General features: G+C 35.9%; 1 protein-coding gene and 1 long non-coding RNA gene across 4 annotated transcripts in view; one reads left to right on the top strand and one right to left on the bottom strand.

The window, feature by feature from the left end:
* The window catches only part of PCLO (piccolo presynaptic cytomatrix protein), a 321,975-nt gene that overhangs the window by 281,556 nt on the left and 18,163 nt on the right, over positions 1-22,256 (top strand). The gene's annotated exons all lie outside the window — the stretch shown is intronic.
* The window catches only part of LOC108445103, a 25,635-nt gene continuing 3,604 nt past the window's right edge, over positions 226-22,256 (bottom strand). The window contains exons 2-7 of one of the 3 annotated variants that reach the window (XR_001859859.1): positions 15,309-15,444; positions 13,517-13,625; positions 11,245-11,281; positions 8,132-8,221; positions 3,110-7,045; positions 226-1,072 (exon numbers count right to left, since the gene is read on the bottom strand). This is a non-coding gene — a long non-coding RNA (uncharacterized LOC108445103). Of the gene's footprint in view, positions 1,073-1,381; positions 7,046-8,131; positions 8,222-11,244; positions 11,282-13,516; positions 13,626-15,308; positions 15,445-22,256 lie in introns of those variants that run through there. The other 2 variants (XR_001859861.1, XR_001859862.1) reach the window with 2 other exon arrangements.

A 22,256-nucleotide genomic window follows, 5' to 3' on the forward strand; every position in this document is an offset into this window, starting at 1 on the left:
AAATATCTAATGCCTACCAGGCTTTATTTTTATAACATTTTAGAATATTTACTTCATAAAGCAATTATTAATGTTAGTGTTTACATAAAACATTAATTTTAAATAAAAATATTAGCTGAGCAGGCTTGGCTGCTGCACTTAATGCAGATGCACGATAATGAAGCCTTTATTGGATTGGGAAATCCTGAGAGATTATTTTTGGTCTTAATGTGGTGCTGACAAAGAAGGAGATATTGTAATATTGGAGCTGGAAAGTGCCTGAGAATGACTTTCAAAATTTCGTAGGGAATGTGGTTATCTTTTTTGTGTGTAATGATGGATTTCATTACATGAAAATGAAGAGTGTTTCGTACTGAAGGACACATTATAAAAATTCCATTTCCCTTTACATATAAGGTATGTTCTTTCAAGTGAATGTTTATGTTGACCTCAAATATAAAACTTAATTATCATGAACTTCATTTTATTAAAATAAGACCTTTATCATTTAGATTGATTTTAATGCAGCTTTGAGATATTTGTTAATTTATACATTGAAATTTATACATATAATTGATAAATTGATCTTAAATAAGTTTAAAAAAATCAACATTTTTCAGGTTTCTAGAATCTCTATACATGGGGAAATAATTTCTGTTTCCATATTTGAGGTAAAAGCAGTCTGACATTCCACAGAGTTGAAGAAATCAAATTAGAATTTACAGGTAGATCTGTAAAGCTCTCTTTTCCAAAGCAAGAATCCTTACCTGTGTATATGCATTTTACTAAATATTTCCATATATAGTATTCATCATACAAAAATACTTGATAATCTGCTTTATCAAATATAAAATATTTTGATAATCTGCTTATCAATCTTCAATTTCTCAATAGTATATTTAAGCATTTGAAAAAAATATCTGTTTTTTTAAAAGAGAAATGGTGGGATGAAAATAAGAAGTTGGGAATTTTAATTTTTTTTTGGTCCTGATGAGTTTTATCCAGAATTATAATTCTAAAAAAATACCTTTTCATAATTTTGTTCATCATAAGTTGCCCCTTAGGTTCTGTCTTGGATCTTAAATTTCAGAGCCTAAAAATACAAAATATTTTCATTTCTTATTTGCATTATTAAATAACCCCAAAACCCAAACAAACCTAAACAAAAAAAAAACAAACAATACCCAAAACACCTTTTGAAACATTCTGAAAGATGTGTATACAACATTTGGTCACTGAAATTACCTTTCCAAAATAATGTTTCTTCTTGTCTTCAAAACTTGCAAATAACTCAAGAGCTGCAATTCCCTAATTTTCACTTATGATGCAATTCACCTCTGCTACCTTGAGAACTCTAAGTGTTACAACTCCTAGTCTGATAAAATGAGTGGTTCTTGTTGAGTTTTTTTTTTGCCATTGAGAAAAGCTGGTGCAGCCAGCCTGGATTTTAGTGTCTGATTTGTAGCTGACTTAGAGGGGAAAGGTCAAAGGATAAATTAAACTAAAAGCTGGAAAACAATTCAAAAGCATTTCAGTTTCAGCATGTAAATATATTTTGGGGAAGTAGTTCAGAATTTAGAGGAACTCAAGATTAACTGATAATTACTTCAGTATTACAGATTTATTGCGGTATTGTCTTTATAGATGAATAAAAATGAATGAAAATCTTAAAACCATGTCTTTTCTGTAGTTCACTTATCTGTGTTGTGGACCAGATATGCTCTGCAATTAAGTGGAAGTAAATATTCCTTCCCATTTTTCATTAAATGTAGAGAGCTCCCATAGCTGACATTTGTATTCTTATTTGCAAATAATAACTTACTGTTACATTTAAAACCTTTTAATACTGGTACTCTTTTTTTACATTTTCAAATATTCTTGGGGCATAACTTCTGTAAAAAGTACCCAGTGGGTTAGTCTCTTTAAAATGGTGCAGAATCAATTTAGTTGCTTGAACATGCAGATCTGCTGCTACGTGAAATGTTTTAGTCACCCAAGTCATTCACGCAGGCCTGACAAATATGGCAGGGGACTTAGAGGATCTTTAAGACCAGTAGCTGACCAAAGCAAGGTAGGATCTCAAATGTCAATGAAAACTGGTTTCTAGGCGTCTGAACCAAAACTGTAGCAAGAGGGTTTGAGTTCAGCTCACGAGAGTATGACATCAAAATTTAGGCATTTACATAAGAGGAATCATCAGGAAAAAAATGCTGCTTTTGTAATTGTTGGCCCACTTGTGTTAATGTTTTTTGGGAATAGTTTTTATGCTATTAACCTGTATTAGTACAACTACAAGTAAATCCTGGAAAACAGTACTATTTACTTTGCTGACAAAACCAAATGGTCAATATAAACAACTGTGATTATGGCTATGATAATCTTTGTTTCTCTGAATATATCATCTTGTCATATTCTGTATTTTTTTCCTACTCAATAATATAAAAAAAAGTCAGAGTTTTGTTCTTGGACACCGTATTAGGTATTTTTATGATATGCATTGTTGCATGCTATCTTACTCTGGGCATTCTGCCCTGGGCGGATGAAATACTTCATCTTCTTAAGCTTCAGCAAATCTTATTATACATATTGTGGTCTTCATTTCATTAAGTTATGCAAGCCAATTTCTGTATTTGTTTCAGTAAGTGCAATATACCTTGTACAAAGATTTCTTATTACATGGTTGGAGTGTTATAGACATTACAAAAAGCCCAATTGCACCTATGTAAGGATTGAAACTAACAATTAAAAGCACGTGATTAATATCTTGATTCAATTGTAGATCATGATTGGTCTATCTGTCCTATGAAGTTGCTCAGCTAGTAGGTTCCAGATGGTATTTTCCACCTACCAACCATTCATCCATTTAAAAAATATATGGGAAAAATGATTTTCATACATTTTAAAAGTGTGACTTTACTGGGTAATCCCAAGAGGCCATTATTTCTAGTAGAAGAGATATATAGATACAAATAGCATACAAATTGTTGTTGAAATGTTGGATCGTCCCCTTTTGAAGACTCTATATGCATGCAAAATATCATTCTTCAATCATTATAAGCACTGAGGTTCATCTCAAGCAAAGACTCTTTTAGGAATTTTTCAGGGGGGTTTTGAGGGAATGAGTACTCACCGTGCTTCTGTCATCTTCTGTGGCTGGCCTTATTGTTGTGAGAATTTTCGGTCAGAAAATTCTAATCTTTCTATAGGAAGAGTGTAGTACCTCACCCACATCTTCCAAGAGAGTGGGGCTTTTTACCTTTTTTTTTTTTTAAATGCCCTCCAGTCCATGAATATGTATGTCCTGAATACCAAAAACTTCTCTTCACTGTTCTGCCTTTGTGACCTTTCCAGTGGTCCTTTGAGCCTCATCCTTTGACCATAATAAAACCAAGTTCTCTATGTAAGAAACTGTCTCCCTCTACAGATGACTGAACCTGAACAGAAATTTTCAGAGTGTTCTAGTAAAGCCCCAGTAGGTATATTTCCATAGGCCAACAGAAGGAATATATTTGTACTATTTCAAACTCTAACAGTGCACATGTACTTACTGAACTTTTACAAGATGATACAGTAGAGATATGCACTTATTTAGTATAACCTTTAGTGAAGTCTTTCAGGATTTCCTTTTTTTTTTTTCTTTTTTTCTCATCCTATTAGTTGCCTAAATTACAGATTAAAGAAAAAAAAACCCTAAAAGCAAACAGAATGACAACAAGCCCCAAACATGCTCTGTGATCATATTTTAACAGGCAAATTTTACAGTACTGGGGGGTTTATTTAACCTATTCAGTGTAATCTGAGATAAAAAACACCCTTTTTTTCTTAATTTTTGAGCTTTGTGGTTCATCATCCAAACTAAGAAATTCAGTTTTAAAAGTTTAATTTCTTATCTCCATATTTCAATAATTAAGGCAGTCTAATCTTTATTTATGAGAAAAATATTCAAAATACCACAGAAACCTTAAAACATTCTAGGGAGTCATTCTAATAACATTTTGGAAAGTTGCATGACCTCTGTAAGAGACTGACTGGGAATCATTTGACTTGTAAGTGTTCCTTTAAAGCTTTCTGAACAGTCCTGGTGAAATTTTCATCCGTCCTCTCTGCACAGAATAGACCCTGGAGCAAATTGTCCTGCAACTGTACCTCACTGTCTCTTGAAGAGGAGTACCCAGGAGCAATAAGTGGATTAGCTCTCTTGAGTCAAATAAGTCATGAAACAGACAGAACAGGCACAGCTAAGTAATGCCACATTCTTCAAAGAAATTAAAACTCAAAAAAAGAATTCATTCTCCTTTTACTTGCTCTTTAACTAGGCTAGAGTAACACTCTTTAAACCACAGGACTCACTGTAGTACGATTGAGAACAGACTAAGGGCTTGCTGAATCTCACACCTTAAAAAATTAGCAATTTGATTTCTTTTAAATCCAAAGGTTGAAAAATCAGAAGTATAATATTAGTCCTTATGAGGATGTTCAGTGAAAAATATCCTAATATTAGACCTTTGACCAGAAAGTTATAAGAGGAGGAAAAAGATGAAGAAATGTATTGACAGATAATTATGATACAGTTACTGAGATTTGAAAATACTTTTGCATATGCACAAATCTATACTTTGATGTCTGGGTTTTCCAGGCTGAAAATAGGAGGTTTACTGCAGATGAGAAACTTTTTTGCATTAGAACAATCAGAGAGACAGAACACCTCTCCTATGGAGACAGACTAAGAGAGTTGGGGCTGTCCAGCCTGGAGCAAAGAAAACTCTGGGGAGACCTTGTTGTGGCCTTGCAATAGATAAAGGGGACTTATAAAAAAGACTAAAAGTTTTTACCAGGGCCTACAGTGACAATGGTTTTAAACCGAGAGTAGATTTAGATTGAATATAAGAAAGAATGCTTTACAGTGAGGGTGATGAGGCACTGGATCAGCTTTCCCAGAGAAGTGATGGATGCCCTAACCCTGGTTTAAGGGTTCAAGGACAGGTTGGATGGAGGTTTGAGCAACCTGGTGCAGTGGAAGGTGTCCCTGCCATGGGGTGGGCTTGGAAGTAGATGATGATCTTTAAAGATCCCTTCCAACCCAAACCATTCTATGACTCTTTGATATGAAAGAGTTGACTATGATTTTTGAAGGGTTCAGCACACAAACTGCAACTATGCCTGCTCAGTGTGAGTGGTGTTCTGGGAACTGCTGCCCATTCAGGTGTTTGACACTTACAGAAATAAAAACATTTCCCCTCTTCAGCAGTGATTTCTTCTGTACCTTTGATTAGGAGCATCAGGCACCCACATTTCTCACACTTCATCCGGTGTTTTGAACAGATAAGTCAGTAACTCTGTGCCAGGAAAATTCCACTTCGTTTTTAGTTTCTTGCCTTTGGATTGTTTCAACTACTGAAGCAACATCAGAATGTCACATGTATAGTACTGGGTAGCAGGAATCTGAGAACTGTTATTTCCAAGATAAATTGAGAGTATCTTTACATAGCATACAACTGCTCATTCCTATATTTATGTCAGGAAGTGACTGAATAGACAGAGGAGCTGTGCCTTTACATGCTGAAGGTTACAGCAAGAGTAATCTTCAATTTACCTACAAATCATAAACTAGCACGTATTTGTTTTTCTTAAATTTAGTTAAACTGAACTGGACTGCAAATTTTTATCTTCTGTAATATGATTCCTGACTCCTAGCAGTATAACTAACAGTATACCTAACAGTATATAGATCAGCAATAAATGACCAAGTCAGAAGCAGTCACTTTCACCACAGCAGAGAATAGTTCCATGTTTCTGGACCAAGGCTTGATCCAATTCTTTTTAAGGCCTTTTGAAACTGGTATCTCAAAACCACAGGAAGCATCACCTATTTAGGTCAAATACTATCTTTGACATTTTCTGCCTTCCCAATAACTCAAATAATTCAGGATTATTGCACATTTAATCCTAACATCTACTAAAATGTATAAGAACCTGGAAAAAGTCTGGACTTGCAAGTATTTTTCTTGAATCAACAAAGTCTTGTATTGACCAAGTATGAGACTGTTAACTTGATTGTAATGGATATTGATCCATGGATTGAAAGAGAAATACAAACAATCTGAAATGTTGCCAACAGTGACTTGAACAGTGGTTGAATTGCATTTTTTGATTTTGGGTTCATGTCATGTACATAGCAAAAGTAATTGCTGCACCTTCTCATTGTCTTTCCTCAAGAGCAATATAAACCTGTTAATCTCTTTTTTTAAATCCATTTTTAGTGGCTGTAATATCTGCTTTTATAGTCCTATTGCTCTTCTGATTTACATGTAGAAGAGGTCTTTTTGTGAAATAAAATATTTCTGATTAAAATGTGATCCTTTCCCAGGAAGATATCTAATTGAAAGAAGAAGAATTGACAAACTTCTCTACTATCTCTATAAATAAAAAGGCTAAAATTCAACCTGACTTTGTTTAAACTGTCTTTAATATAAAATCACAACCTTGATTTCTGCCATTGCCTTCTACCAAGGGTCTGACATCTACTACTTGACAGCATAACTTTAATCAATGCCAACAAAATTTAAAGCAGAAAATACCAGCAAGGGTAATTTCTCACATGAGCAGCTGCTACATTACAGAGGAAAAAAAGGACATAAGGAAATAAGAACACAAGTACTGAAAGCACTTGCAGATAGCCTGTCATATGTTGATTTTAAGAACTGAAAAGACCAGATATACTCTTCTGTCACAGAGGATCCCTAACAATAAATCAGGCCTTTGCACTGACAGTAGTCCTTATCCTCCCTCTTTTTTAAAAAGAAGTCTATATTTTATACATGCTCCCTTAAGCTAGGAATAGCCTTGCTACTAATGCCTAAAACCCACACTGAAAAAAGTGAGTCAAGATAAACAACAGCAGCCTCATAAACATAAGCATTATCAGCTTCCTCTCTAAAGTCTAAGTATTTTTTAGCTATCCTCAATTGGTCCCACATTCTAATTTCCCACCTGGCTTTCCAGTAAAAATTGGAGCAATTAGTTCTGCCTTCCTGAGGTATTTGCCAATATAATCCAGCTGGTCTTCCTAAAAAGAAGCAAGAAGAATTTAAATAAAAATAAAGATTGCAGCCAGAGATAAAAAATAGAGGGATAAAAAGGACAAGTTCTGTGTTCTTGTATCCACATCACAAACAACATTGATTTACAGTGTTACAAATCAGCCTATTCCTGAATTGTCACTATAAAGTGTCATCAAGAGAGAAGTAAATAATCCAGGGAGACTGTGATTAAGTAGTAGCTAGCCTACAGTTGCTGCAGTTCTGAGTTCTGTATGAACTTTGACTAAAAGGGTATTAGCTCTTAAATTATGTCTCAAGATAATTCTAAAAAAAACCTGATTTTTTTCCAGTTTTATTTCTAAACATTCTGCTTTTCCCATGGGATCTGTTGAAATTTTTAAAAAATTACTAAGATGACAAAACAAGGAAAAAGCGAAAAAGTATAAATATTTCTTCTGAAAACCAAAATATCACCCCTTTGAAGTGGTACTTCAGTAGTCACCTGGAAAGCTAATTTGTTTGCCTAATATTAATCACTTTTATTGGCCTAGCTCTTAAGTATATTTCCATCAATGTAAAGTTTCTTGGAACTTTCAGAAACTTTCTTCTAGTAACTTCGTGGAGTTGCAATGAGCTCAGGGTGTTTGGGCTGGGAATCAGCATGCTGATAACTCCATCAAAAATCTGACAAAGATACATGGTTTCATTTCAAGGGAAGAAAAAAAAAAGGGAGAACTTTGTACCTTTTAATAAGATGTGGTTATGATGGAAATCTGATTTAATACTACCTGACACATTTAGTATAAATACCAGTTAATAATGAAGACTGTCAACACTGGAAAGGAAAAAGAGGGATCCCCTCACCAAAATGGAGTGAAGGTGAAGGTGTTGGAATGTGATTAACTGAACCTGACCCTTCTCTCGTGTAAGTCTGAAGAAGGGCTGCTTCACCTAGTGCATTATTTAAAACCACCTTGAAACAGAGTCATTTTTCATGATGAATGTTCATTTAGGATCAGTAAAAGTCAGGCTGAGGCATTGATATGATAGAACGTGAATTGCTAAGTCCTAAATTATTTCCCTTCTGTCAAGAAAAAGAAACCAGGACTTACCAAGTAGGGCTTTTAAATGTCAGCTTCCTGGAAAATTCAGGTGATCTCTTCCATTTAGCAGTACGATTAGGACCTGGAATTGTGTCCATACTCCAAGGAAAAAAAGTAAGTAAAAAAGATGTGTTTTACAGTCAATAATGTTCAGTACTCAGATACATATAGGCTATTCTGTAGCAGTAATGGTGTTAAGGGGGCTTCAAGAGGTCATCCCAATGATTCAAGGCACAATATTTTTCCTAAAAGGCTTTTGTTAACTTGCACCAAAAAGTCCTTAGTGGTGATAGAGACTTTACAGCTTCATTACTCTGTTCTACTGCTTGATTATCCTTAACAATAACATTAAGAATATGTTCTAGCTATGTTCTAGCCCAGTTGTTTACTGAAATTAATACTCAAGGACAGAAATAAGAATCCAAATCCAAGAGCTTTCATTCACAAATATAGCATATTTTATCAAGCACTTCCTGAAAATAGATTATTCTAAGCTTGCCTACAAATGATAACACAGTGGTTTCTACAGAAGAGTTCTGTATTAGAACTTCACTTTTGCTGTATTTATTTGAAATGTTAAAAAGAAACAAAACTCAAGATTGTCATAACCTGTGTCTATACTAAACAATCCTTTGTAGCCCCTTAATGTCTTAAGATTCTTAAATATTTTTTAGGACAATTTATAACTTACTTAGAAATTAAACTATTATGCTGGGGATTCAGAAAAGAATTTTTTTTATTTACTCTCACATGTTCTTGAACACAGCCCCTTTTTTTTGACTGATATTCAGACTGTTACTTTGGAATACTGATTAAATACAGATAAATCTAGAGCATTTCCAGGTAGGATCACATGGCAAGCTAAAATTAAACTTCAGCTGATCTTTATTTTAGCATGTGAGAGTCCTCAAAATTATTGGACTGTAAATTGTGTTCCAAGAGGGAAGGCTTTAAAAATCAGTTCATTAGAATGAATATAAATTTTTCCTATGATGCCAATGCCTAGCTATGTCCAAGTCTTGTGGTAGAGAGTCTATTTTCATATCTATAACTATAAACTTGTGCTTTGTCCCCACTTTATTTTCAGATTATGTGCTTTCCATAATGTTCATTATTACATCCTATGACAGTAGTCTTGCAGGCTTGCAGCTCTAATGAAATGTGTTACCCACTGCAGCAGTACGCGAATAATGGTTTGTCTGTTAAGGAAAAGCTTCAGTGTGTGTATTTCTCATAAAGAATTCCTAATAGTTTTTCCTGTAAAGGCATTTGTAATTACTTTAGGTTAATATACATTGGTCTTCCCTTTTGTGCATTATTTATTCTGACATTACTAGGCTGTGATTGGGAGGGAATCAAATGGACAGAAGACTAGACAAATCTAGTTGCTCAAAGTAATGTACTGTGTGTGTAGATGTTGATGCAAAAGTTTGTTTATCCTTATCTGCAAAGGGATACAGAGTCTTCAAACAGAGGTGTATTCTGCTGTTTTAAATACTCTATTTTTATACCTCAATCCAGTTGCTGTTCCAGAAAGTTATGGATATCCCACAGATTCTTGATCACATCTGCCATTCCAGATCAGATACTTCAATTTCACTAACAAATCGTAAATGAACCCAGATCCACATGTAAATAGGCATAAACCTGATTCTTCTTACAGCCAAGGCTGTATTCAAGCTTTCCTTCACTGTCAGCTACCTGGAGTGCCAGTCCTTTTCCACTATCTGTTAAGAGCCAAAAGACTATAATGAAAATTTAAAGCATTTATTTTAGCTTCTTTATCTAATGTTTAAGTCGATGATATCAAATGAGATTAGTGCTTACGAAAGGGTCCCGGGTTTACATGTGTGTTAATGCCATTCATTGCAGAAGTCTTTGTTTTCTGAAACACCCTTTGGTATGCTTTCTTTCTGTCATACCTTCTTTTTTAATATTTCTTTAGATTTTTTTTTTTGTCTGCCACATTGGTTTTGCACTCTGACTGATTGAGATGGGATAACAGCATGACTGAATTTACATGCCTTGGAAAATGCACAAATGTTTTGGAGATCAGCTGGGTCAAACATCTGATACATTCACCTGCCTTCATGTTTCACACTGCTGTAGTACCTAGAAGTCCACATTCTTTTCAGAAGCCTGGTAACATAATGCCTACGATAATTAATCAGTTTGGGTGATTTGCTAGCCCCATACATATCTTGCATCAATGCCTGCTGAGTATGCTATAGATTCTTGCTGTTTCCTCCTGCTGCTCATCCAATAGCTATAGCATTATTCACCAGCCTCCTGATTGCCTTGGCTGTGCCTGGCTGAGTGTTTAGCTTTTCAGAAACACATTCATATTCATGGAACACTCTGTTATATTCCTGAAGGAATTGGATTCTCACTGATCTGAATGCAATTATTTGCCTTTTCTATAAGCTATGGCCTTCTGAGTAGTCTGATTGTCTGAAGAGTTCCTCCTTTCTTGGTAGGTAAAGGAGAGAAAAGGGAATCTTTCCATGCTGTCTCTGGACATGTGAGAGATTAACAAAAAAGACACCTTATCTCATTGTTTATATGTTGGTTTTAAGACTATTTTGGGTTTTTGTTTCTATTTTAAAGCAGTATGCAAGTCTCTGACTTTAGAGAGGCACATTTTCCGCACTATTTTTATGTTTGAAAAAGTGGAGCCTACTCAATATCTACACTGAGTATCTTCCTTCCTATTCAGCACATCTTTTTCAAACACATCTACAAAGCAAAGTTATCCAAATTCTTGCAAAATTGTAATACAGATTGTCATGATTCAGAAACTATCAGTGTAACAATAGGTTTTTAAAGCCTATGATAAATTTGTACATGAAAGCTGCCATTTCCAAAGAAAGGAATCTGAGCAGTCTTAGAAAAAGAATAAAAGAAAATTAACGTGAGATTTTTTTTCCTGTTGGTGAACATTCTGGGCACAAAAAGAGCTTTCACAGCAAAAGGTAAATAGAATTTGGGAAGCAGATCCTAGGAGATTCTCTTCAAGTCTCCTAGAAACCACACATTACATAGGTGTTACACTGATTAAAGGAGCTACTCCAGATATACAAAATTATAGAAAGAAAATGATATATTGAAAACACTCAGCTTACCTTCAGAAAATGATGTTTGGGGATACTTGGAAAAATCCTGCAGCATGGGAAACAGATTTTTACAATTTTCAGCAGTGGAGACAATGCCAAAATATACTCTTTTCTAACAGAAACCAGAAAGGCAGAATGAGTGAGGCAAAGCCAGTTTTCCTAACATTTCTCATTCTCCAGACAAAAGTTATTGTACACTGCTTTCTTTCCCAGACTCTTGAAACTGTCTTGTTGAATCTACCTTCTTGTATGCAAGTACAGTTCTATCAAGGAAGAAAGGTAGAGAGGCCATAACTTCCCCATAAATATTTCATTATTTTGGATACATGCCTTCTTACATTATAGGGGAAAAACCACTCTGAAATCACATCTACATCCAACTATAATATGACTAATAAGTTCCCTCTTTATTGGCAGAATCTACTGCCCTCAGGTTAGTTGTTCTGAATCAAATTCCAAAATTAAATATTTCAGTTTTCTTGTTGAACAAAGCTGAGTAATTTGTTTCAAGTACAATTTTCTGCCACTGACTAAAGATTCTAAATTGAAGACAGCTTGAAAATGGATATAACAGTAAGTGATGCAAATCCTGAGAGAAAGGACACACACAAACAACAAATACATTATTTTTTCCCTGCCCCTCTCTGGGATCAAATGAATTTGTGGATACATATTTAAAGCATTGACCAAAAGTAATAATTATTCCAATTTCTGCTATAATTATGAGCAGAAATTTCTTTCTTAGGGATACTATGTCTGTTATGATCATAGATCAAAGTGAAAAAAGAAATCAGATCTTTTTGGATGCATTTTGTGAATTTATCTGCATGATTATTTTTATGTTAAGAATTCCAATTACACAGTAGCAGATTTTTTCATAAAAAAGGTCCAAAAAATTTATCTGAGCAGATCTCCTAAAGAAATTAAAAGTTTTGATGAAGTTTTAACTGTTTATTTAAAAAAATCCCAGCAAAAATTAGGAAGGGATGCATAAAATTGACATCTTCCTTAATTTCCTAATGAATCATTTGAATGAATAACCTGATCTTTATAATGCAGTCACTTGTAATGACAAAATGAGATTTCCAATATTTTCTCAACTGACTGAAGTGCTTTAAGTCTTGTGTAAATACTTGTTTTATGGTACCAAGTTACCTTTGATAGTTAGCAGAGGAACTTAGAGGTTTCTGCATCATTTTGAAATTGGCACAAGTGGAAAAGACAGTGCTTCTATCTGGAAACTTTAGATAATTCACACTGTGCATTCTGTCCTTCCGTCTGTTCTGATGGTCTTTAAATATCTCTGGTGAAGGAGACTCCACACTCTCTCTGGGCAATCTGTTCCACTACTTGGTCACTGACAAAATAAAAAAGTTCTTCCTCGTATTCAGGTGGAACTTGTTGTGAATGAGTTTCTGCCCATTTCCCTTGTCCTGTTGCTTGGCACCACTGAACAGAGCTCAGCCCATCCTCTTGTCACCATCCCTTCAGATACCGATAGACATTGGCGAGGTCTCCTCTCAGTCATCTCTTCTCAAAGCTGGATAGGCCAAATTCTCTCAGCTTTTCCTCATAAGAGGAAATCATTTTTATAGCCCATTGATGGACCTGCTCCAGGAGCTCCATGTCTCTCTTGTACTGAGGAGCCCAGAACTGGACACAGCACAGCATATATGGCCTCACTAGGGCTGAATAGAGAGCACGATCACCTTCCTTAACCTACTGGCAATGCTCTTCTGTTGGCCTACTTGGCACAAGGGCACATGGAAAGTACATGGAGAGCTTGTTGTCCACCAGGACAACCAGGTCCTTCTCTGCAGTGCTGCTTTCCAGCAGGTCTAACCTGTGCTCCTCCTCAGGGGCAGGACCCTGTATTTGCCTTTGTTGAATTGCAGAAGGTTCTTCTCTGCTCAACTCTCCAGCCTGTTGGGGTCCTTCTGAAGGGCTGCACAGTCCTCTGGGGTATGAGCCGCTTGTCTCAGCCTTGTGTCATCAGCAAACTTGCTGGGAGGCGTCTACCCCTCCATACAAGTCACTGATGAATAAGTTGAATAAGATTGGACCCAGTATCAAAACCCTTGTGGGATATCACTTGTTTCAGGTCTTCAACCAGACTCTGTGCCACTGATCAAAACCCTCTGAGCTCTGCTGTTCAGATGGTTCTCACTGTTCACTTGTCTAGCCTTCACTTACTGACTTTGTCTACGAGGATATCATGGGAGATAGCATCAAAAGCCTTCCTGAACTCCAGTTAAACAACATTCCACTGATCTCCCCTCACCTATCCAGGCAGGTTTTGGAATTCCAGTGATGCTTGTGACAGGAGAGACTGCCTTCATTGAGTTAAAGGGAGTTTTGCCATAGGAATTCAGTATTGCCCCATTTGAGTTCTGCAATAAATTTTGAAATAAATTAATATATTCCATTGTATTGCACAGGAAACACTGCTTCACTACTATATGAGTTACAGAATATTTATACATGGTCATGACACACGTAGATGACATACACAGACAAATACATGTAGTGGGCTGGATGAATAATGTTTAACAGTTTAGATCAGGCTGTACTTCATTAAAGTCACTGAAATTTTGGCAGCCTAATATTGGCATGAGAGAAGAGGGATCACACAATAAGAAATTTTCAAGTACTATGAAAAATACAGGAGTGGTGCTGGAGAGTGCAGAAAAATTACATTTGAACCAGTTAGATGACTGGGGAACTAAAGTTCTGCAAATGATTCCTGAAGGTGGGAAATCTGTCCTCTCAGAAAACCTGAGCTAAGACTCGACAGCTTTTACTCTATTATTTAGACAAGCAACATTTTTGTCCTACTCTATAAGTGATCTTTAACTCCCCAGGTTATCACAGGATTGATTCACTGTGTTTACTTTAAATAAGCAGAACTATATTTCAGAAAATTGCTTATATAAATGTAAGGAATCCTTCATAACACAAACTTGTTGGAATTCAGATCACCTGTCTTGTATTCAGAGAAATATCCAAACTATGTAAATATTTTTGCTCCCCTAGTTGGTTTCTGTACTGATGCTAGTGGCATTTTTTGCATCTTTTTTTCTTTTTTTATTGCAGTTGAATTGTGAAAGTGAAGGTAGGATCTATGAACTATTTCAAATGGAAAATTTGTATAATATTACATGCTAGGATCAAAAGTGGTATCAGCAATTTGAAATTAACTTACATCACTCTAACTTCATAAACTTAAATTTGAGCCCAAGTATTTGGAGCTGATTGATTCAACAAGGAAATACTTTGTGCTGAGACAAGGTAGAGTGCTAGGATTAAGTCTACTTCAAAGATATATATGCTTATATTTGGACAAATGAACATATATGTGTACACATGTGTTAGGATCTGATTATCCAAAGATGCTTCTGCACAAATTAAGGTGCAAATGAAACCATATGCCAAAGTCAATAGTCCAAATTTTATTTAAGAGTAGATGTGTGGTAGGGAGGGCAGGGACAGAAGAAAGAGAGAGACATTAAGTAGAAATATAGTCACCACCACATGGGTCGCTGTGGCATCCTTCCTGTGCTTCTTCATCTGGTCTTCTTGCTGGTGGGAGATCCTGGAGTGTTCTTCTGGATGTACCACTTTTATGCCATCTAAGTCCCAGGTATCCACAGAACCTAGATGCTGTTCCCATAACTTGGTCTGGCATAATGACTTACTTCGATTCTCACAGTTTGCTGGGGTGAGAAATTTCGTCCGGGTAGGTTACCCAGATCTGCCTCAACCTGGCGTCTTCTTACTGTTGCCTTCTGGGCTTATCACAAGTTCCCCCATCACAGTGGGGTTTTGTCCAGTTTAGGACTGGAATTAATGCCTTCCTGTTTGCCATCTGTGCCTGTTGTGGTGCCTTCTCTTAACAGCAACTTCCTTCTCTGACAGTGTCTTGAGATATTTCACTGCATTCTTTAAGTCCTGACAACGTGTGTGCATGTATATATAGATATTTGTGCACATATATAAATTATTGAATCTCACACATAGATATATACATGTAGATGTACACATATATATTATGACTTAATAGTTTTTTGACATACCTGTTTGGAAATAAAAAACAAACTTATGTTCTGAATGAAATGCTTCATCTGTGTCTATGGGGTTCTTCATTATTCAAAATACCGCTTTTGTTTCATTAGCTTTTATAATCTGGAGAATGAACATCACTGTTTGTAACTGCAATGGATAACAAAAAAAGATAAGACCTGTGTTCCATAGTGGCTCTGATATAAAAAGAAAACAAATACTATTAATATTCAGTTTTACAATTGACTTTCACGTGTTCTACTAGTTTAATTATCTTCTTTATTATATACATTCACAATAATTTGATGATTAGTGATTTCACTGGAAATTTCTTTTGAATCTTAAATAGAGGATAAGGAGAATTACAATCTGATCTTTTAGATTTTGCAACCTGCTTAAGTAGTTTGGGCATTTCTTTGAGTAGTAGAAGTTTTATTTCAGTATCATACTCATTCTGTTTCTATATTAATTATCTAATTAAAAACTTAGAGTTTTGTCTATTATATAAAAAAATCTAATTCAATGTCTTATTACAGCTGGGACCTCTGAAATAGATAATGCAATGAGAAATTTTCTCATGGGAGTTATGGGAGGATCAGCCACTTAAAAATTTATAATCAGTGGAATGAAATAACCATTCTGAAGGTACAATTCATTTGACCTATTTTAGAGATCTATTTGCAAATAAGACAAACTACGTTCTAGAAGAGCAATCCCTCATATAAAGACACAGACGCTCAGGCAGATGAATCCTAGCAGCAGGGTCTATCTCCAACAGACGTTAGGTGACAGTCACTGTAAAATGTTATTCTAAATGCATCAAGAAGTAACTTTTAAGCACATTTAACTTTATTTGACAAAAATGCTAATTTGATTTGGTCTGCAGTTCTAAAATGGCTGCTGTGCTCAACACTAACTGCAATTACCATTTGGAGTGTTAAGTTCCATAATTATCTTGAACTAACAAGAAGCACAAGATGGTGTCAATTTGGGGTTTTTTTTTTGTTTTATTTGTTAGAAAAGGCTCTAATTAGGGCATGAAAAATAGAACAGGGAGAAGTTTTGGGTTAACAGTTTACTCAGATACAACATAACCATTTTGAAATCATAGATATATAACTATTATAGAGAGCCGGGTTTATTTAATTAAAAATGAACACTAAAGCAGGTCAAAAATCGATCAGTTTTGTGCATCTTTAGACTGCAAATACTAATTCTATTTTAATTATATTTGTATAATTTAATATTTTCAGTTCTTCAAATTCAGTGTTTCTAACCAGATTGATGGGGCTTTTTTTGTTGTTTTTGTTTGTTTATTTGTGTGTTTTGGTTGGTTGTTTGATTGGTTGGTTTGTTGGCTTTTTAACAAGGCAAAAAGAATTTTCCAGGGTTAATGATCAATCTAGCAATAAAATAGGTTTCCATTTTGGTTCTTCTTGAGGAAAGCCCCACACTAGTCCTCTCTTTTCTCCACCTTTCAAGTATCACTGGAAAAAGTAAAAAAAAACCAGCCAACTCAACACTGTAGAGATGATAGAGAGCCTGTAGAATTCTTCCATAGATTCATTTATTGACACAAAACTCATTAGAAAGAAGTAGGAACACTCCCAATTCACTGTATCTTGAGTTCTGTAGATCTACAGTTACTGATTGTCTCCTAGTTGGTTTTGTCTCTCAGAAGAGTTGATGTCCTGTATTTGCTGAAAGAATTTCACCCACAAAAGATGTTAGCAGATAGCAGTTTCCCCTGTTGACCTGTGACAAGCCTGGCAAGAAGCTCTGGGTGCCTAAAGAGACCAGATATGCTCCTCTCTGAGTCCTCTGTCTCTGTGGAGATAGTGGGTTTATCCCTGTTCACTGTAGTTCACCAAGAAAAGAGTCATAGCAGACAGAGTTAACATCTGTTATAATCTCGAAGGAAAACTCACAACAGGAAACAGAAGTAGATCATAGTAAAATACAACACATAGAATTAGTAACTTCCTCCTCTTTTTAGTCAGTGTCCCCAGTATTTATCATCACTGACAGTTCTATATATCTAAGATTTGAACTGCGGTGTCATATAATTTTAGAATTAGGCTTTAGGACAGGCATGGAAATAAAATCAACAGTTCAGGAAACTTCACTGTCTAATTCAGTGGTTTCTTCAGGACTCAAAACTCATCAGTATTTAGACCTTTAGTTCACTTTTGGTTAATAGAGGGAAGACAAGGATGCTTCACCAGCTAGGAAGGTGGAAGATAAAGAACTCTGGGAGCTCTTAGAGGAACAAAGATAAAACTGTGGAGAAGAAGGAACAAAGGTGATGTGGGAACTAGTCAGAGGACATAAAATAATTCTAATGTTCCACACCATGGACCTCTTTGGAAGCACAGACTTTTAAAGTTTGGGGAGAGGGCAGCCCATGAGGAAATTTGGCATATGTCTGTCAAAACAAGAGTAAAGAAAAGCATAAATTTCATTCTTTAGTTTTTACTAGTAAAGAGTATCAAGGGATTGAAGTATCCTTGAGCTCTGAGGTGCTCCCAAGCTGTTACATTCCTTCTTTGATTTCAGCCTAAAAGTTGGGCCAAAGAGACAGAAGTCAACCTGCTCACTTCTTAGGACTGCCAAGCTGTCTATAGATAAACTCCACATTCAGTTGAGTCCAGCTCACTTCATGAACACTCATTCCCAGTGTTAGAAACCTCTGGGGTTCACAACCAACGTTCCATTTATTAGAGCAAACCCAGCCATACACAATCAGACAGAAAGATGTATCTGATGCATCTGGGCTCCCCAGCTCCCTCCAGCTAAAAGGAGCAATGAGGAACTGGGCTTGCATTCATGTTACAGCGCTACTGACTTCTATCTCCTGCAGCAAAACTCTGGAATGGACTGGACTTGCTTTCATGCAGAAGTGCTAACTTGTTGATAGCACCACAGATATATTTAGAGCTCTTTTCCTGAGGCAGCTTTTCTTTATTGTTGACAGTAAAATGGATGTGCTATGAAAAGAGATTTTTGTTTTCAAACAGTTGGGGAATAATGCAAGGATCACAAAACAGATTCAATATTCTTTAGACTTCTTTAAAATGAGTAAAACTAAAAATATGCAATTGATGCCCAAAGCAATTTAAAAAATACTGAAAGTCCTGGCATTGGAGACAATGTCTTTTTCCCACAAAGCAATAGATTATTTTTTCATGCTCTCATGGCAAAATGTGCAGTGTCTACTCTGTTCTGGTCAACAGAACTTGGTTAAAACACTCTTCAAATCAGATTTTTTTCTGGGAAAGTCACTTGTACAATGAAAACAACAGTTTTTCTTTACTCAGTATTAATTTAGAATATGTCTTTGTGATCACTGTTATTTGCATACTGGGCTGCAAAATTAACTGTGCAGGGAGCAGGTCATAGGATGGGATTCTTGCCTTCCACTGGATGCTTGTGCGTATGAAGAAGATGAAGCCAGAGTCTTCTCAGAGCTCATCAGCCAGAAATAGGAAATAGACAACAATCTCAAGCTGAAGTAATGGAAATTCCAACTCACTAAAAGGGAAAATAAAAAGCAAACCAACCAACCCAACAAAAACACGCACAAAAAAATTTTGGTTTTCAAAACTCTCCCAACATGCTCTGTTCAGCATCACCTAATGTGGAAGTTAATCCTGTGAGTGTGAGGTAGGACTGGAGAGCTCCAGCAGTCCTTTGCTCTGTGAATCATCCCATCAGTTTACAATTGCTTCATAAAGCACACTTTAAACCAGCATTATCCCTGTAAAATGTCATTTTTCCTTTCCCTCAGCCTCATCTCACCCTTCATGGTGACATAAAGCGTGTGCTGATTCAGGTTAGGTGACTAACCCAAAATCAATACGCTGGGGTGGGGCAGGGAGGGGGTGAGGTTGCAGTGAGTAGGATCATTTCTGTCAGCCAGCTCACTAGGCAGCTGTACAAACATCCATAGCTACATGAGATAAAGCCAGGGACACTGTGTGGGAAGCAATAAGCAGGAGCATGGAGAGAGCTCTTTCAGCATCAGTGCCTGTTTATGACTTTTTAAGAATCAGTGATTAGTTACAGGTAACAACCTTTTCAGCTAGCCTGGTGCTGAGGATGCTATAATTTTCTTTAAGGGAACATCTCATCAGGAAGAGTTTAAAGCAGCAATCTGCTTCAACTCTTTATTAAACACTCCATAGTATTTTTCATAACCACTGAGCCGGTTGAATTCCTCCCAGGTAAATAGGTTCTATTGCTTGAAGTTCCCTGCTGCAACTGCCTACAATTAAGTGTATTCTTTTCTTTCCTGACCACAAGACCTGCAATATCTGATCAAAGGCTTTATAAATAAGGGGTTATTAAAAAAAAAATCTTTGTTAACAGAAAAAAAACCCAAGCCAAGTTGGTTTTTTTGCATATTCTTTGTCTGAGCAGAAGGATGATGGTTTTATGGTAAATCACTGAGGAAAACTCAGTAATTTTTTTTTTTTTTGTCAGTGCCAGTTGCACCAGTTTTGTCTTTTGACAGCAGAGGAGTTAATTCTGCCTTTACTAGTGCCCGTTTTCAAAGCATAACAAACAGCTTTCAAAATCAGCACACTGCTCAGCAGGGTAGCAGACTTGCTTATGTTTCTTGAAGAATTCTTGGTAAAAAATGTTCCTTTGCTGCAGCTTATATTTCACATGGAAAAAGGAAATAAATTCAGCATGAAGCTTGAAAACTCCTTATTTTCTTGTCTCTTTATGCCTCTCTGAGATAGTTTAGAAAAGTAGTGAAGATTACCAATATACATTTAGCTGCAATTACTCTCTTTAACTGAAGTTGCCTGACCCTTCTGATTAGAAGAATTGCTTATAATTACTTATATTTTTGTGCAAATAATGATTGTAAACATATAATACAGACCACTCAAAAAACAGATGTACAAAAAGTACTGTATTTGATCCCAGACAACTTAGAATTTAAAAAGAAAAAAGGATACATTATGATTTTTGGTGCTGTCTGATGTTATCTTTCTATGCTTGTTAAGCCTCGGTTCCTTCTTAACTGAAAATAATGGTACTACCCTTTCTAAATTTTAGGGGTTTGCTCACTACCACTAGCATTATTATTATTAAGGGATAAAACCAAAAATTTTACAAAGAAGAAATAGTGCAAGCTGCTGAAAGTATTTATCACAAAAAATGTCTGAGATACAAATTTTGTCTTTTTTAATGTAAATTATGACTATTAATTGACAGCATGATGGACATATAATAAATTCTATTTAATGTAGAGGGTTGTTTATGTTGTTTTACTGAATTTTATTGTATGGATTTTATTTCAAAATTGGAAGTTGCGTGCCTTGCACAGGATAATTAGATGTCTTGTGAGCCATTTCAGTAGCAAGTTTGCAGTCTCCCACATCAGTACGATGTCCTTGGTCAGAATTATGGACTTAAAAGTCTGCATTATTTCCTGCAGCCTGTGTTGGGAGGGAAGAATGAAAATGTGCAGAGAAGTTAAATTGGTGCTCACCTGAATTACGATGTATACATACGCTTAAATTTCAGATGTGAAAATAGTAAAATGTATAGATTTGACCGGCAAATAAAGCTCCTCTGCCTTTGGAAGAGCTACCAATAGAGACCTTGTGACTTCAACACTGATTGGAACATAAATATACAGCACTGGGAGACTTGCAGTTCAGCAGTGGATCCACAAAGTTTTGCTTGCAAAACCTCCTACAAGGGGCCACTTCTGATATATGTGGTCAGGAAAGGGTAAAATTGTGCTGAAATAATTTCAAAAATAAAACATGGTCTTCAGTTCTTTGGCCATGAAATCCCGTATTTCACAATGATAATCACTACACAGAAATAATTAACACTACCACCAATCAATAAGTTCATTTAAATTCATATGAGTATAAATATGTGGTATTGTCCAAATATTATGGACAACTTGATCCCACTCTCAGGGAAGAAAACACAGGTCAATTTTACATGATGAATTCCGATATTGTACTTTGAATTTGAGAAAGTTGGCTCAGAGATTTTAGGAAGACATTTCCTTCCATCAGTAGATCTTTAGTGACTTTGTTAATGTTCCTGAGCTAATCTATATCTCTACCTCAATACTTGCATATTCAAATATTTCTGCTTTTATTTTTATGCTTATGTACTCAGTGATTTATTACTTTCATTGGGAACTCAGTAAAAAGCTGCTCAAGACACTAAATAATGCCAAAAGCAAATGAAAACTACTGACTAGTCTTCAAATCCTCTTTTTTTTCTCAGTCCTCAATCATTTAATATTTTGCATGTCCTTTAATCAGTTGAAATTATTTCTGAGATTTTATACAGCTGTTAATATTTTTTCTGATCTGGAATTAAGAGACTCTTTTTCCTGACAGATGCAGAAACAATTTGTTGGGCATAAGGTTGCACACAAATAACATTTAAGTTGCAACCTGACACTGGTTCTCCTATGTGATGAGGAAAGAGGAGCTTGATATGGTACTTTGCTGTTCTTCACAAGGTTCTCTCCAGTGGTGATGAGTGTCTCTTCTGGAGGGATATCTAACCATGGCCTGGCACCAGCTTGGCAAGTTGTTCTTCATGAACATTAACATAAGGGACAGTGTATTTTCTTGGGTTTTAGACAATTCCAAGCAGATATTTAGTGGTCATATTGTGTCTCTTTAGGGTTTCTAAAAAGGCAATGCTGTAGAGTTTTAAAATATTCTTTATGTCATCAAGACTCCTTTTGTGGTGACTCTTCGGGGGAAGGTAACTTTCTTCAGTGTTGCTGCCTGTTCTGAGCTTCCCCTGCCCAAGACATTTGCCTCTGCCATGTGCTCTGAACCCCTTTGTTCTAAGCGCAGGCAAAACCAAATGTAACTCAAACTCTTTAGCAGTGTCTGACTGGCCGCTCACCCTGGGTCCGCCCCCAGTCCGCCCCTTTCCCCTTCTCTGAATAAAAGAGACGCTCGAGG

The sequence above is a fragment of the Corvus brachyrhynchos genome, unplaced genomic scaffold (assembly GCF_000691975.1).
Source record: "Corvus brachyrhynchos isolate BGI_N302 unplaced genomic scaffold, ASM69197v1 scaffold50, whole genome shotgun sequence".
Lineage (NCBI taxonomy): Eukaryota > Metazoa > Chordata > Aves > Passeriformes > Corvidae > Corvus > Corvus brachyrhynchos.